The 14,956-nt window shown below is 36.9% G+C and overlaps 1 long non-coding RNA gene across 1 annotated transcript in view; it reads right to left on the bottom strand.

The window, feature by feature from the left end:
• The window catches only part of LOC114897530, a 492,432-nt gene that overhangs the window by 314,259 nt on the left and 163,217 nt on the right, over positions 1-14,956 (bottom strand). Inside the window, exon 3 of the long non-coding RNA XR_003794175.1 lies at positions 4,718-4,802. This is a non-coding gene — a long non-coding RNA (uncharacterized LOC114897530). The remainder of the gene's footprint in view (positions 1-4,717; positions 4,803-14,956) is intronic.

Genomic DNA, 14,956 nt, shown 5'->3' with positions numbered 1-14,956 from the left:
TCCAATGTCTAGAAATTCAGAACTTTCTGTCAAGCTCTTGAAAAACAGAGGACAAACACAAATAGAATGAAAGTTAAAATGAAGCATAATATCCCCTAAGGAAACAAAATAGGACACAAACTCTTTACGTTTGTTCAAGACAGATGAATACAATGATTCAAAAAGAAAATGTAAGCACTATATATAAATTAGTGAAATGAAAGAGAACGAAGACCTATTTAAAATGCCCAACTGCAAAATAGATAGCTAGTGGGAAGCAGCCCCATAGCACAGGGAGATCAGCTCGGTGCTTTGTGACCACATAGAAGGGTGGGATAGGGAGGGTGGGAGGGAGACGCAAGAGGGGGGAGATATGGGGATATAATGTATACGTATAGCTGATTCACTTTGTTATACAGCAGAAGCTAACACACCATTGTAAAGCAATTATACTCCAATAAAGATGTTTAAAAAATAAATAAAATAAAATAAAATGCCCAATGCTTTAAGAGTCTATAAAAGTTCTATTAAAATTCAAAGAAACACAAGCCCAGGCACAGAGCTATGATACATGAGGGTGTTTGCAGGGGTAAAGCCAGGAAAAAATTACCTTTAGAAATTCTTTTAAAACTGCCAAGGATAACCATTAATAAATTAAGAACGTTAAGAGCACAAAATGATTATGTTTAATTAAGTTTACAATCTGTCTTCCCTAAATTATACATGTAATTCTCTAAAACAGAAATTACTTATAATTCTAAAAATAGGTGAAACATTTTTTCATTTGAATTGCTATTGTCCACGTATTATCTAAAACACCTTCCCAACTTGGTGCGTCACTATTACCACAGCATGTTTCAGATGTCTTTATGAGATAAAGACACCATGGTGGTAGGGATAGTCAAGCATACTCCTTAAGATCATAACCCAGAATAATTTCATTTTTAAAAGCCTCTCTCATATGTAGAACAATTATTTCAGTTTCATACACTGAACTTGAGTTGTCAAGCCCAATACATAGACAACTCACAAGAATAGATGTTGTTCTTGACATGATCATTATACAAAGGTTTGAACTGTTAGGCAAGATGGGAAAACCTAGGATATGTTCCCCTTTGATGCATAATCATTCTTCCTTTTCTGGATTTTCCCATGATATATTTTATTTAGCCTTACAAATGTCAGTTTTCTGGGGGGAAGCTGGTGGCAAGATCATTTGACTGTTGGATGGATTTAATGTGAGCCTCTAGGAAATGTGCAAACCTCATATGTGTTTAAGAATGTTCACCTTGAACAAATTGCTTGTTACATGCAGATAACTCCAAGTACAGCCTCAGGTGTATATTATCCCATGGGGCTAAATTATGATTCGCCAAGCTTAAGTCTCAGAAAAATTTGAATGAATTTTTAAATAGTGGCTCTTTTACCTTATAATTTAAGTTTTATAAAAATTGAAACATACAAATTCTAATAGAATTATTCAAAGTTAATTACTATTTACAGAAAAAGTTATTTGACCTTTTATAATCATGAAGGACAAAGGGGAAATTGATTAGTTGTATGTTATTGAAAAAGTCCATGTAAGACATTACATCAGTAGTATTTTCAGTGTAAATGTTTTAATCCCACAAATACACTGCAAGTGTCTACACCATTAAATTTACCACTCATTTTATTTACCATACTCTGACACAAAAGATCCAAAGGTATTTTTGTGATTCATCTATCACACCAAGTTTGCTGTGGACACGCAATTTTCTGCATGAAAATTTTATCCATCTTTAAACCTTCTATATAGGGAAGTTGAGCATGAAAGATTCACTGGAGAAATCACAGGTGTAATTCTATATACTTAGTTATGAATGTTTTGGAAATGTCACCATCATTTCTATAGTAAGCATCTTCTTATTTCAGGATGGCTGCTTTCCATACAAAGCACAGATATAGAAAACTCAAATTCTTTCAATAACAATGGACATTCTCCTTCAAATGTGCCTAACGTTTTAACTCCTTTAGACATCTATGTAATTTGTGTTCGTATATCTTTAACTTTGTCTAAATACCAAGTATTTTGGCAGAAAAGAAATTATGAATATGGGTATGTGACATAAAAACTTGTCTGAAAAGTCTAGAAGCCCTTTGATGACGGCAACCAATTAATGAAGTCATTACCATACCGCTTAGACAGCAGTAGAAACGAAGGGAAACCCAGGAGAACAGAGCACCGAGTCCACCTGGACTGATCCACAGGCAAAGCATCAACAGTATGCAAATGAGTTAACAGCAATACAGGCTGCATTCCCAGAGTAAACCATTTCATCATTTTCATTTTGTAGACAGCTACTGAAAGCTTCCTGCTTGACCCTGAATTAATAGTTCCAGCAAAGCTGTATCTTGCAGTTTAGAGTAACACTACCTGCAAACCTTTGGAAAAAGAGATCAAGATTTGCCAAGGACTTCTGCAGGGAAACTGCTCAAAGCTTTAATTGTTTCTGTAAATGAGGGTCTACACACATGAGCGGAAACAGAAACAATTTCCACACACAATACCACAGGTGGGTAACATACAGCCTCAGTGCCGGGGTAAGGAGATGAACGTTCCTGTCAGGAGCTAGGTCACCTCAGCAAAGACATTCTATTTCTTTAAATCTGTTTCCCACTGGCACAGTGACCTTAATTCCTGCTCGCCAACTTCAGGGAGCTGTTGTGAGAATTAAGTCAAATAATAGATACAGAAGTGTACTTTCCAGATTGTAAACTTCACAGAAATACTTTATCTGCCCTGGGTTATTGGACGAAAACATGATCCTACTTCTATTTGTTTCCTTTTCTCTGATTCCTTATTTTCTCCTCTGTTAAAAGATTTGTACTAGAGGAGCCCATGCTCTCAAGCTCTGAATTTCTGTGATTTTCAGGGGCATATGCTCTAAAGAAACTTTCAGAGATTAAAAAGCCTCGAGTCTCTCTCTTCCTTTTATGAGTAGCTAAGAATATAAGAAACATAATAATTTAAGTAGTAAAAAAATTTATAAATCCTGTCAGTAGTTATTCAGGTTGTATTCTTACTGTCATCTAAATATAAAGTTAAGGCTTAACTTGAGGCTTTTCAAGCAGAACTGGTAGAAACAGTGGAATGGTGGTTACCAAGGGATGGGAGTCAAGGACTGGGGAGATGATGTTTAAGGGTAGAACTTGCAACCAGCAGATACATAAGCAGATAAACAAGTCCTGGAGAGCTAATGCTCAGCACAGTGATAATAGCCAACAATACTGCATTATAAACTTCAAAGCTGCTAAGAGACAATTGTTCTCACCATTAAAAGAAATAATTATGTGACATGATAGAGGTATTAGCTAGTGCCACAGTGGTACCATACAGCAATATATGAATTCATCAAGCCAACACCTTGTACGCCTTAACTTATACAATGTTAGATATCAATTGAATCAGAGTAAATTAAAAAAATTGAGACTTTCTTAACTGTGAGGTTTAAACAAATTCATTGTGCCCAAATCCCCCCAATTTCCCACATTCCTCCCCCTAGAGAAAGGTACTCTTGGGAATGAAAGCATAAAATGTCTTCAGACTGTTATCAACAAGAAAGTCCTATCATCATACAACATCTGAAGCACCTCTAGTTACCTCTTGAAACAATTAGGCTGACTTTTAGGTCACATCCTGAGAGAGAGAACATTTCCGCTTACGCGATAGCAAAAACATGTTCACACCAAATAGTATAACAGAGCATACAAAACTGCCACACACACACATGCAGAAGCTGTCTTTGCTCACACGGCTCCCGTGTGCTTGAATTCCAGTTACTATGGTTAAGTTAGATAATATAGTCCCAACAACAGCTCAAATTTAAGTTACCACTTCATATTAACTATGAGTAATTGCATTAATTACAAACTTTGCTGCTAGCTCTTCAGTATGCAAACTCCAATGTAGATATCAGATGTGCATTGTGATCAGAGCCCATTCAAATATCTCAAACTTCATTGGTGATTCATTGTGCATCTGTTATTCAGTTCATGCACAGACAGTAAAGCACGTAGCTGTGCTGTCTCCTTGTCTCCCAGTGATAAACCCAAGTAACATTTTTACAAAACTCGATAGTTCAAAGAGGATGTGACTAATACAGATAAAAGTACAGCAAAGAAACCCGAAAACACCACCAGAAGTCAAATCAGAATAAAACGTACATGGAGCCATAGGAGAAGTCAACCATGGGACTATTGTCACTGCTGCTGGTCTAGAAACTCTAGATATGCAGCCAGAGGAACTTAGTGAAGCCAAACTGATCCATATCAATAAGGAAAGTGGTTTTAATGAAAAGGATGAAAATGTCCCAAGGATTAGAAGTGGGTAAGAAGCTCATATTAAAAGGAACTCGGCAATATTCCACAACGTCAATGGCACAAGGATAAAATGATAGCTGATCCCAACTCAGAATATGACAATTAGTGTAGGATGTAGGCACAGAAAAGATGCTCACCCCATATCAGGAGTTGTACAATGAGGGAAAAAAGTACTACTGAAAACTATTCTCGTACCTATTTACGAAGAATTGGCCATACCACGCAACTGTAAATTTAGCAACCACATGTCCTCTCCCAATAGGAATCCTGACTCCAAGGCAGGCGGGTGTAGGATACGCAGAGTATAGGACCCAGGGAAGGAGCCACGCAGTCGGACCAGCACTAGGTCAAAGAGATTTCTCTGATCCACACTTACCCAAGATGCCACCACTTTCCGCCCTCACGTGAAGAAAATGAAGTCACTGTCGGAATAACGTTCAATATCTACTGTTGTTTGTTGGCTGGAAAACAAAAAAAACAAAAAACACTTCTCAATGTTTCCAATGTGTCTAATTACAGTGAATAATCTTACTGTTTTTCATTTCCCTGTACATTATTAATGACCAAAAAGGAGTATTTATTATTTAGACCAAAATTTATACAAGTCATGGAAAAAACATGATTTTTTGCCATTTATTAGATCACTTTGCAGTTTCGGTCTACAGAGTAATTTTCATGGTTCCACAGTACCATTCAAAGCCAATAGATGTATCTACACACACACAACGGGGTTAAGGATAATCAAAGCCTTGAAGGAATGGGATTGCATCAAGAGCTCAGCACTGAGTTTTGTTCATGCTGCTTTTATTTTATTTAATTGAACTTGGTGTTCTTATGTATATAAACTCATACTTAACATGTATTTCTTCTAAAAAGTTCATGTTTCTGCTCTCCTTACCTTCAAGGTGACATCTCCACCACCACAGGTGGATTTAACAAGAAGCGTATTTTTAGTTCTCCATATGGCTGACTTGACTTTGCTCTAGCCATTACAAGGCACATTAGTTTCTTGCCAGGATGCTTTCTATCATGGAAGTAGGCTTGAGGCCTATCACACTCCATGATTTTAATGTTAAATACCTTTCTTTGCCTTTAAATCTCTTCAGTTTCGTTATTTTCCCACTGTCCTACCTTTGGCACTAGAGAGTGCTATACTTCCTATTTTTAATCAAAAGCATCTCTTGTGTGTTCTTTTAACACTTCTGTTTTGCATGATGATGCTTTAGTCATCTCTATAAAATCTGCAAGGCCTAACAAATTTCGGGGACCTTGTCAAGTTAAAATAAGTATTATGCTAACATGTAGAAGGATGTCTACAGTCTGCTGCATTGAGAAACTTTCCTCTTAATAATCCTGTTGAAAGTTTATCTGATGAAGCTTTTCTAACTGGTTCGTACTTCTCATGTTTCCTGAGTTGTTATCTTCTGTCTTTTGTTTACAGAACCATGGCACCTGATTTTACAATCAGTTGTAGGTTGCCATTAATTAAGCATTTATGCTAAATAATCTAAATTTTTAAAGGGTTTCCATCATCTACTGTGTATTAATGTATTGATAGTATAGATGCTATAAAATAATGCATCATGTAGAGAAATTTGGTTTTAATAAAAGATTTGTTATTCCTTACTTTTGTTGGCACTAAAACAAGATAAGTGAAAGCAAGATATTGCTCGAAGAGTTATGATTTTATGAGCAATCTACAAAGAAACTAAAACTGTGATATATAACTCGGTTCAAAGGTAGGCATCTAAATTGCTCTGGGCACTTTTCACGCTAAGTTTTCGACCGTAGACAGAAACGTCAAGTCCGTCTGTAACTCTTTCTGAAACCTATTATCAAATGAGAAAAAAATTTCCTGGCTGACACCCTTATCTTATGCTGGAGCTCTGACACTCGAGTCAACTAACAGTTGTAGCTGCTTCACAGAAAAGGTCAGTTTTGACAAATGGCCTCTTACACCTGGTGAAAACACTCATTCACAGTTAGGCTCAGGTTCTATTCAGTAAATGCAGTTACATAATCAGAGGCATCTTTGGATGGACCACAATATACCACAGGGCTTTCACATAAAGGAAAGCATAAAGCTACATCTTTATCTTAATCGATCCTCCTAATGACAAGAACAAACAGATTAGTATAAAAAGCTAGAGGTAGCAGAGTTATGTGAACATGTCACTGCAGGTATATAACAGTAAGACCCTGGTGCCAAGCAATCAAGGGCAGATGAAAGTTAAAAGATGATAATTATACACAGCCCCCATTGTACCCTCTATTATGAGAAAACTTGGTAGTGAAAGTCACAAGTAAACGAAAAATCCAAAGTAGGGACCTTCTTCATACAAGTCTGGTTAGATGGGCAAATTCACATGTATTCATTTTTTTAATTTAAGATTGAGAGATGAATGTTGTATGAGTTATTTTCTTCTCTAGTCCCCGAATAATTCTCATAACTCATTAACTTTTTAAAAATTATCCCCGAATGTCATCAGAATTAGCTGAAATACTTTTAGGACTTAATAACCAACATACTAACATGTTTCATTTTAGAACTTGTTTGCAAAACAGAAACAGACTTACAGATATGGAAAACAAACTTACGGTTATGTTGGGGAAATGTGGTAGGGAGGGATAAATCAGGAGGTTGGAATGAACATATACACACTACTATATATAAGATAACCAACAAAGACCTACTGTATAGCAGAGGTACCTCTATTCAATATTCTGAGATAACCTATATGAGAAAAGAATCTAAAAAAGAATGATTGTATGTGTATATATATGACTGAATCACTTTGCTGTATGCCTGAAACTAACACAACATTGTAAATCAACTATACTCCAATAAAATTAAAAATATTTTGGGGCTTCCCTGGTGGCGCAGTGGTTGAGAGTCCGCCTGCCAATGCAGGGGACGCAGGTTCGTGCCCACATCCTGGAAGATTCCCACATGCCGCAGAGTGGCTGGGCCCGTGAGCCATGGCCGCTGAGCCTGTGCGTCCGGAGCCTGCACGTCCGGAGCCTGTGCTCCGCAACGGGAGAGCCCACAACAGTGAGAGGCCCGCGCACCGCAAAAAAAAAAAAAAAAAAGTATCATTTTAGAAGAGAATTCTTATTGTGTTCACATAGAAAAGGGGCTAACTTACACAACTTTCTGAGAAATGTGGACATGTATTCTATGACCAAGAATTGATCCATCAAAATAAGTGTTTGTCTGAATGCCTACTGGGTGCTTAGCAGTGCTACGTTATGTGGGGAATGGAAACAAACGGTATCACAGTGCATTTTATTAGACGAAATTTGTGTGTTGCACTAAGGGTTAAACAATTATAACCCTTGCACCTGGTGAAAACACTCGTTCACTGTCAGGCTCAGGTTTTACACCCTTTCACCAGGTGCCGGGACAATGTAACAATTCACAGGAGATGAGGATGAAAAGGGGTCAAAGGGAAAGGACGTCCTGATGGAGGATACTGGTCTTCATTTTTGTCATCACCATCTACTAGAACTTTGATAGGTAAGAAGATCACTTAGCACTGACAAAGAGGGAGAAAAGGTGGAATCAGGGACAGTGGTGAGAACCTGATGTTATTTCTGGACAGTGGGACAGGAGAAAAAGGAGGGAGGAAGAAAGGAGAATAAGGGACAGGGGAACACTAAAATGTAAGAGACAGAGGGAAGGCTGGTGGAGAGGGAGTGATAAGTAAAATGACATATTAAGATAGGCCTGAAAACCCGACAAGTTCATATAGAAAAGAGTAAATAGTTGTTGCTCTTATTTTAAGAGGGCAGTGAGATTATGAAAGTGCTGTTCAAGGCCTTTTCATCTGGCAATGCAGTGTTGCAACAATTGCCTTCTTGTCAAACCTTACCCCTAGATGAACCCTGGAATGGAGGAGATCAATGTCCCAGTGGAACATGTGAAGATTCAAAATATTAGAACTGACATCCAATAAGAATTCAGGACACATGACGATAAAGCCGCAGCCTCACAGAAACAAGAGCTGTAGCCATTAAAATGGGTGACCAAGAAAGAGGATTAAAGAGAAAACTTCAAGAAATGCTTGTGGTTGAAGCCAGTAATTGAGAAATAAAAGCACTATTAAGAAGAAAGAGAAGCAGTATAATGAACTGTTAAAGAAATCAAGAAGGAGACATTAAGAGGCTGACCTAGCAAAGTTGTTTCAAATGTCAGAATAAAGTCAAGAGCAATCAGGCTAAGTTGGTAATGATAAGGGAAGAAATTTGGGAGGTACAGTGTCAGCAAAGTTCTGAGCAAAAATTACAAGCGAGTAAAAGAAAGGAAACAGTTGGGTAGTAAAGAGAGAGGAAAGACACTGTACGTCAGAAAGAAGTGCAATGTGAATTACAGATCTATCCTTGGAAAGGCAGGGAAGCAGCTATAGAGCACGGCAGTGGAGTGCTTGAAGTTAGACTGGCTCATTTCAGGTCCAAGGTTGACTTCTCCACTTGCTGTACTCTAGACAATGTTGTCTTCACCCCTTTCCTTCATCTGAAATAATGAGATAATTAGGGTGTCTATTCCATGAGGTTGGATTGAGAATTAAATACTTAACCTAGGAAAAACACTTAATACATGTCTTGGCAATGTGTCATTATAGTATTATGCTGACAATTTGTACTGGGAACGGAGTCAAAGAGGAGAATGTGCTAGAAGGGTAGTGACCACGTTCTAGGAGCAATGATGTGGAGGTTACCCTGATGTCACTGTGGCATTGGACCTCCTCAGTCTTTTGGAACAGATTAAAATCAGCAGTTTTCATAGATTTCTAATTCTGTACTGAAATTTTCCCACCAATACATAAATCTTGGAGATTTAGTATAAAAGATCGTACATTTTCCACAGAAGAACCTTATAAACAGAGTACATCTAGGACTCACCAATAGAGTCTAAGTTGGCATTCTGTCACTTGCTACTTTGATTTCTTGTACCTCATCAAGAGCTTTAGCGAACACTTCCTGAATGATGGTATCATATTGGCATTCTTTTTTTAAAATAATATTTATTGGAGTATAGTTGATTTACAATGTTGTGTTAGTTTCTGCTGTACAGCAAAGTGAGTCAGTTACACAGATGTAGAAAACAAACTTCTGGTTACCAAGGGGGAAAGGCGGGGTGAGGGGGATAAACAGGGAGATTGGGATTGACATATACACACTACTATATGTAAAATAAGAACCTACTGTATAGCACAGGGAACTCTACTCAATACTCTGTAATGACCTATATGGGAACAGAAACTAAACAAGAGTGGATATACACATATTGCCATTCTTGGTCTGCTCTACAACAAGGTAAAGTCATACTCAGTTTTTTGTAACAAAGATACAGTGGGAAAAGATAAAATAGTAAAGGCAGTTGAGAAGATGACATTTTCTCCTGTAAGTCAATAGCAGCTTAAGCATCACCAATGGATTTTAGGAATATCCCACCGTTTGGCACTAAGTCTTAATTATGTCACAGGACTTATCTTTATTTCTTATTTTATACTTAATGACATACTATTTCCACCTAAAATTTGAACGTTTCATAGTTACATATATGGCTTGCTTTTCTAAATGATTTGGTAACTCCGAGTTACCACGGAACCTAAAAAAGACGATTTCATCCCTGTATGGACAAGTTTCCATTAACATGGCACCAGCAAGGACTCCCTGCTTACCAAGTTTTACATTGTGTGGTTGTGTAAGTTGAACAAAATGATAAAAAGCTGTCTAAAAATCAAAATATTCAAGGTATATAGGCTTATTCTTTAAAAAATTCTTTGGAAAATGTTCAGTCGTAATGCAAAATAATTGAGCTTATAAATACATTGCCTGGTTTAGACGTGCAGACAACAGGGCACACCTTATGCACTCCTACTGGAATGCCCAGTCATTACCAATGTACACCAGATGGAGTGTTGCACATTAGGTAACATAGCCTCCCGATTATTGTCCTTTGAAGTATGTGAGATTTACTATAAGCCTAATTCTAATTCAGTGAATGCCATCAACTGATTGTATGATGGGTCATTTTCACTGCGGGGTGCAAGAGAATTACTAAGAAATTTGACAGGCAGAGCACATTACAAAACAATCTTGTAAATTTGATAACTGATACTTGCAAAGTTGCATTTATTCAAAGATAATGTGTTCTCTACATACGGTGACGTGCGAAAACTTAGGCCATCCCCCGAGAATACGAAGTGAAGCGTCTTTAAAAAAGAAAACAAAAACTGATTTTGATGCTCTGCAGTAAAAAGAAAATCTATGTATTGATTTAAAACAGACCTGTCACTGAAGATGGCATTTTTAACCAAAAGCAAGCCAATGCTTTAGCAAGTATGTGAATCCATTATTCACTGGATCTCAGGAGTGAAGACAGGGCTCTTGTCTACCTTCCATAGAGGCCTCACAGACCCCGGCCAGCCGCCGTGGAAGTAAGTGCCTGCCTCCTCCCCACAGGTCGGGACGGAGAAGCAGCCTGGAAATCCTTAGTACATTAACAGGTACCCAATATTCTCTGAGCTACCCAACTGCCGTTGCTAAGTCCTAGCTCTATAAGCAGCAATTAGAAGTACTTGGAGACACGTTTGCCAGAAACTCTGAAGATCACTGGTTGCAATTAAGCAATTTGCTTACACAATTAGGTTGCTGGGGGGTTTGATCAGAGAATCTGGAAGAGAGAGGGCCTTTTTCCCCAGTTACCAAGATTTCATTGTTTCAAACTCTAGATCAGTTGTCATATATACGTCGCATGCCAGAATTTTATATTTCTAATAACCACAGTAAGAAGTAAAAAGTGAAACTTATCAATATATTTTTCAAACCATATATATTTTATCCTGTGTATATATAAAACTTTTCTTCCTAAGTCTTCAGAAGTCAGTGTGCATTTTACACCTATAGTACATTTCAATTCAAACTAGCCACAGTTCAAGAGCTCAGTAGGAACGTATGGGTAATGGCTACCATTTTGGACAGCACAGATGTTGATCGTACCCAATATCAAAGCTCCATTATTTTCTTATTATTTATCAAAACCAGAGTAGTCAGTAGACTAGAAACTTGAAAAGAAATATCTACAGAATTATCTAAAAAGAGTTAAACTACGTGCAGATAATGAAAACAAAATTTCTATCAGAATCCATAGTTTTTACCTAAGCCATAATGCCAAAATTACATTTAGATAATTGATCGCAACATTTACTTTTCATCAACCATAGTAATAAAATGCTGCTCTATAATTTACTGTTAGTTTAGTTAACATAGAAATCACAGTGGTTATTTTAGACTCCACCAAATTTTGGATTCTGAATTATATGTATTGCATGTCAACACTGATCTAACTTTGTATGAGGATACAATTTCCTTCTACTTTATGATCAGAATCTCAACCTAAATTTCTTTTAATTATCAAAAACCTTTATAGATATATTTGGTAATTCTGTGACTTATTTCTTGTCTTAATTTTCATTTTCCGCAAATCCTATTCAGAGATCTCAACAATTTATCATTAAAAAATCTTAGGGTTTTTTTTTTTTTTTGCTATTCTTAGAACAAAAAATCTAATTTTCTTGAGTTATATTTAGGATTTATAGATTTTTAATATCAATTTTTAAATTATGTCTACTTTATGTACCAAGTTATCTGTAATTTGAAACTAAAAAGGTAAAGACCAAAAATGCATGAATGGTTATTCTTCTTATTAATCTGTAGTTCGAATAATTGTTTCTTTTCTGACTAGGTCTTCACTCTTTTGTAGCCTAACCTGGGCTTAGCATCTTCAAATGTTTTATGTACAAGGTATGTACTATTAAAAAAAAAGCTTAAATTCTTAAAACTGGCACAAAGATTTTAAAAGTACATTCTCAATCTATTTTGCTACTCTTGCATTTATAACAAAATAATTTCTCTCTGATTACTTTCCTCCAAATGCAGTAACCATTTTGCAGCTTCCAGTTGTTGGTGCCAGGCTTTCCCCATCGCTGAATGTTATTCCTTCCTCATTTAACACAGTCAGTTTCTACCCATACTTCAAGTCCCACATCAAACATTTCTTTTTTGGGAAAATGTTTCCAGAGCCCTCCAGCCTAGAGCAATCTCTCCTACCTCTGATCTCGTCTAGTGCCTATTATTTAATAGTTGTTTTAGTTGGGATTTTTAAGAGACCAAAAAAAAAGTCTAAAGAATAAAACAAGCAACTCTGCCTAACTTTAAGTGATTGCAACTGTTGTTGGAAGGATGTAAGATCACTCACAGGATTTAAGGCAACATAAAGATACCTGGACCAGATGTGAATATGCAGCCATCTACAGCTGGGATCAATACACACTTAGATGGACATGTCAATCAAATGCATCAACTGTAAACATTTTAACCTCCTCATTGTAACAATTAAGCCTCAATGTCCCAGGAGAGAAGTATATGATTGGCCAATATCACCTGCCAGTTATTTAAGTGTAAATGGTGAAGAAAAGAGATCTGGGAGAAGTATGCCAACTAGTCCATAATAAAAAGAGACTGGCAAGCTTCAGGTATACCGTCTCACCAGTGCAGAGAGAGATGCTCCTTCCCTGGGAAGCTGGGATGATATTATTACGGCCAAAAAGATGATGGGTGGAAAGAAATATCACAGTCTAGTAGTTTATTCATTCACGTATTGAGCTGTATTTGTCCTGAATGGCTATTTAACTTTTCCTATGCATAAGTTATTTTTCCCCTTAAAAATGTGTAAAAACAAATTGTTTCTTTACATCTTGTGTAATATCTTATATAGTAGGATCCTACTTTGTTTTTTCCATTTAGTTCCTTTCTAGGAATGTTGGCAAATATTTTTACTATAATATAAATGTTTAAGATCACATGTGTAAACAGGCACAGGCTGACACATACTTTCTCCATATTCATGCTTTTACATGTCTCAATTTAGTTCACTTCAAACATACAGACCTCATATTCTGTGCCAGCAACACACTAAACTCTGGGACAGAAAGAAAAGATGTCCCTGCCATCAGATCTAGTGCATCTATATTTTATAGTTTTGGAAAATAAGTGCTATAATAAATCATGGTCTAACAACCTGATTTTAAAATGCCACTGATTTTGTTTCCAGCAACTTAGAATGTCTGAAGATTTGAAAGGTATTTTTACTAAACCAAAGGGGGGAAAAGAAATTCTCATGAAAGCAAACATATAAAGTCTATTTCTTTAGTCTTCACGGCACAAAGAAATCAGGCATTTTAAAACTAGTCTAGTGGTATGCACGTTCTTAACTACAAATAATCTCATTTCTAATTATATTCCCAGAAATGAGAAGTACAATGTTCAGCACGTAACTACATCACTTTTCTTCTCGATTTCTGGCATTTCAAAAGTCAGTTTTAAATTAGTCTGTACAGTACTTTTTCTTTGAAATATTTAACTAATGATTAAGTACCCATTATGCATAGGCTATAATGCTAAGCATTTCTGGGACCAGAAACCTGAAAAATATAGTGTGCCTCGAAGAGTTAACTTTTCAGTGGAGGTAAGTTCTGTCTGCAAACAACTATAATATCGGGTAGTATGTGAAAATTTGCAGAGGACAGTTTAACTGCAGAAAATTCAGAGGACAGATATATTTTTGTCTATGGTGCTTTGGTAAATTCTCTTAGCTACAGATGTAGATTAGCTGGACTTGGAGGATTCCTTCTATCTTTCTAGCTTCTTCTACTGGCCATGTCTCTTCTTCCTCCTCCTCTCTGAACACAATCACTCTTTAAAATCATACTTGAGCTTTTTTGACCCTTTGTTCTTGTTGCCACAAAACTTCCAATTACCTTTATCATTCAAGGTTCAATGAGTCATTCGAACTAAGTTTGAGTTTCTAAACATTTGCCAAGTCCTGTGCTACCAGAACCATTGCCTTCAGAAAGAAACACTGTGGGAATAATCCCACAAGTCTAGTAGAGGTATGGAAATCAGCTGGGGCAGCTGAAACTGAAGTGGATTGGATAGTGGTAAGATCAAGGAAGACCTTCCTAGAAGATGCAGTTGGGTAGGATTTTAAATATTGAGTGTTCCAGGAAAACAGCAGTAATTATCAATTCTAAGTGTTGTAAAAATAGCTGGGGCAGAGTGTATGAACGGGTGTACTCCACCACCATTGGTAGGGTGAGACGCAAACCAAAGTACTTAAGCTCTGGTCCACCAGGGGTGCATCCTGACCGGGAAGGAGGGATCACAAGGAGATGGGCCAGAGGAGAACCAAGAGCACGAATCTGCCTACATCACTGGAAATGTTATAGCTCTACTCCTATTTAAAAAGTTATGTTGCACAAAATTTTAGTAGGGCTAGTTGCTTTAATTTGTTTTATTTCTGACCACACTGTATTACAACTATAGGCATTACGGGATATGCTACTGAAAGACTTTTAAAGTACAGCCATCTAGACATGATCGCGAATCCATATAATCACTGAATTCATAGCATTTCCCATGGTATTACTCTATTGACAAAAACCCGAGGTTAAGCATTTCCTTCCAACATCCCATTTGAAAATAATATTCAAGTTTAATACTTCTTATATCTCTAAAAGCACACCTGGTTGAAAAATAAGATCATAAATCA

Source organism: Monodon monoceros, unplaced genomic scaffold (assembly GCF_005190385.1).
Source record: "Monodon monoceros isolate NGI ecotype Baffin Bay Population unplaced genomic scaffold, NGI_Narwhal_1 Super_Scaffold_17, whole genome shotgun sequence".
NCBI classification, from domain to species: Eukaryota; Metazoa; Chordata; class Mammalia; order Artiodactyla; family Monodontidae; genus Monodon; species Monodon monoceros.
This window is presented reverse-complemented; position numbering and strand designations above follow the sequence as displayed.